Genomic DNA, 3662 nt, shown 5'->3' with positions numbered 1-3662 from the left:
CACTCTTTCTTTTTCTCTCTCTCTCTACCTCTTTGTTCCTCTTTCTAGCTCACCAGAGTAATGGGCCTCACAGAATATGTATTTCACTTTCTTCAGTTTTCTAGAATTTTTATTATTCCCTTCAATATTTGGTAGGAGTTTTCAGTGAAGTAATTTGAAACTGGATTTCCAGTTTCTAAACAACAAATTTAGTTTCTTAATTGACTTAGGGTTATTCAGTATGTGTCTTTTGAGTCATTTTATTTTTTAACTGTTTTTTTCTTTTCAGTGTATGTGTCAGAATTTTTCGTAGCGATTTATTAATTTTACTAGCCTTTTCCGGGTGAGTAAAATGAAATAGCAGGAGTAGAGAAGCAACTTTTATTGTTCTATGAATCTGTAACTGGTTGTGATCAATTAGTTGTGAATAGCATTGCACTCAGACCAACCTCTTTTGAATCATTTATTCATTTCGTCTAAATTATCAAATTTACTGGTATAGAATTTTTCCTAATATTTCCTTATTATTGTTTGATTATATTTAGAACCATTAGGCATTTCCTGTATTATTTCTAGTAACACGTTTCCCCGAAAATAAGACACTGTCTTATATTTACTTTTTTCTCAAGAAGACACAGTAGGGCTTATTTTCAGGAGATGTCTTATTTTTATTAAGTATAATACAACAATATACATTTATTCAAATATAGCTAAGTCATCTTCTTCTGGAACCTGACAGGGGGAGCCAACCTTGTTGGTGGGGCTGACACTAGTGATGCATGAACCTGGTTCCCATAGAGGTTTGCACGTGTGCAATAGGATGTCTGTGACAGCGGTTACCACATGTGCACCCGTGCAGGTGTGAACAGGGCTTGGAGAAAAGAGCTATGGCAGATAAAAGGTATTCCAGTCTTCCTTACTGCTCCCTGATGAAATGCAGAGTGTGGCTATACAGAACCATTACTAGGTCTTATTATCAGGGTACGGCTTGTATTTAACAAATGCATAGAAATCCTGCTAGGGCTTATTTTTTGGGTAGATCTTATTTTCAGGGAAACATAGTATTAGAAATTTATGTCTTTTTCTTGGTACTGATCATTGACTAGAGATTTGTCAGTATTATTTTTCTTAGGGAACCAGTTTGGGTTTTATTACTTTTCTCTAATTCATTGATTTACATGCTGATGTTTATTCCTACCTGTCTGCTTACTGTGAGTTTTATTCTTATTCTTCTAATTTCTTATAGTAGAAACTGATACCACTGATTTGAGACATTTTTGTTTTTTCTAATGTAAGCATTTTAGTGCTATGAATTTTCATATAAGTACTGCTTTAGCTAAATCTATCAATTTTTTATAAACTGTTTTCCTTTTCATTCAGCTATTTTTCTTTTCAGTTCCCAACACTTTCTAAATTCTCTTTTTGATTTCTTCTTTGATTCATAAGTTATTTAGAAGTATGTTATTTATTTTGGAATATTTGAAGAATTTTCTAGAGATCCTTCTATTGTTAACTTGTAGTTCAATCCTACTGTGGGCAAAGAACTTATTTTGTAGGACTTTAATCCTTATTTATTGGTACTTATTTTATGTCCTATAATATGTGGGTCATAACAAAAGTTTTGAGATACACAGAAATCAGAAATGTACAATGTGTGCAGATGAAGACAAACTCTCCCAAGCAACACTGATAAGCTGAGCAAATTGAACCTACATGAGTGAATTAGAAAAAATGCCATTGACTGTATTTCTTGGAAATAATGAAACTTTCATAGTGACCTACATATAGTTTATCTTGGTAAATGTTCCATGCTCTTTTAAAAAGAATGTATATTCTTAAAAAAAGAATATATATTCTATTATTGATGAGTGTTCTGGAAATGTCAGGTTAAGTTGATTCATAGTGTTGTTTAGGTCTTTTATATTATTACTTGTCTTACATCTACATGTTCTATTAGTTTTTGAGAGAGAAGAATTGACAAATTCAACAAAATGTCAATTTTTCTATTTTCTACAGTTACATCAGTTTGGGATTTATGCATTTTGAACCTTTGTGTTTGTGTCTGTTAGGAACATAAATATTTAGGATGCCTTTGTACTCTTGATGAAATGACTTCTTTATCATTATGAAATGACCATCTTTTATATTAAATTAAATCATCGCTATGTACATTAATGCAGTACAATATGCTGGTTTTATATACAATTTGAAATATTTTCGTCAAACTGGTTAACATAACCTTCATGGCATTTTTTTAGTTATTGTGTTAAGACATTTATATTCTACATTTAGTGAGTTTCACACGTACCCTTGTAAAATGCACTGTAGGTGTGGTCCCACCAATTACCCTCCCTCCATCCATCCTCCCCCCTACCTTCCCCTTTCCCCATATTTTTGGGCTATGACTGGGTTATATGAAAGCTATAAATTAGTTCATAGTAGGGCTGAGTACATTGAATACTTTTTCTTCTATTCTTGAGATACTTTGCTAAGAAGAATATGTTCCAGCTCCATCCATGTAAACATGAAGGAGGTGAAGTCTAATGGTTTTGGATTTTTAATTAAAATATAAAACCTATTTACTGTATATAAAACCTATTTACTGTATTTTGCCATGTATAATGGGCTCCGGTGTATAGTGCACATCCATGTTTTTGGCCCAAATTTTAAGGAAAAAAATCTTTCATTTTAATTCAATTTTTTATTTGTTTATACCACTTAGGTGCGTGTTTTTTGTATTATAAAGAATGTTAGTCTTTATAATTTAACATATTATGGTGTGAGAAACTTTATGTAACAAATGATTATAAAACACAAGAACAGATACAATATAAAAGAAATTTTATGTACCACTAACAAATTTACAGTATCTATGGATTATAGAAGGCCAAGGGCTTTTTGTCACTGTCACTATCAGAAGTATTGTCATCTTCAGTGTCTATATGACCAGTGTCTTCTGAAGAGTCACTTTCCTCATCTTGGTAACTTTCGTTGTCCTCAGTTCCATCCATAGCACTGCTGATGCTGCATTTTTTAAAAACAATTTCACAACCACTTCCTTCTTGGCATGAGTCCACAATCTTAGGATCCAATCACAAACTGGGCAATGGATAATTTCTTGATTTTATACCTCTGATCTATACCCCCATGAATTGTGAGGTAACCATTCTGGCTGTTTGGAAAAGCCACTAATAGATGGTATTGTTTTCTCTAATTCTTTTGGGTGGCTCTTTCCTTGTTTTTAGGTAAGTTTCCCCACAAACGTGCATAGATCAGTTCTTGGAATGGACCCTCTGCATATCTTCTTGGTTCTCTCTCTGTGATCTTCCTTTCTGACACTTGGCTTTAAAATTTTAGCTACCGAAGTATCTCAAGAATGGAAGAAAAAGTATCCAATGTACTCAACCCTATTATGAAACTAATTTTTAGCTATCATAGGAAAGCTATAACCCAATTTTAGCCTAAGAATACGGGGAAAGGGGAGAGGGAGAGGAGGGGAGGAGGGAGGATGGGTGGAGGGAGGGTGATTGCTGGGATCACACCTATGATTTATCCTATAAGTGTACATGTGAATCTTTCTAAATGTGGAATATAAATGTCTTAACACAACAATTATGAGAATGACATGAAGGCTATGTTGGCCAGTTGGATGAAGGTATTTCAAATTGTATATGGAAACAACA

The sequence above is a fragment of the Otolemur garnettii genome, unplaced genomic scaffold (assembly GCF_000181295.1).
Source record: "Otolemur garnettii isolate 467f Iridium unplaced genomic scaffold, OtoGar3 scaffold00047, whole genome shotgun sequence".
Lineage (NCBI taxonomy): Eukaryota > Metazoa > Chordata > Mammalia > Primates > Galagidae > Otolemur > Otolemur garnettii.
This window is presented reverse-complemented; position numbering follows the sequence as displayed.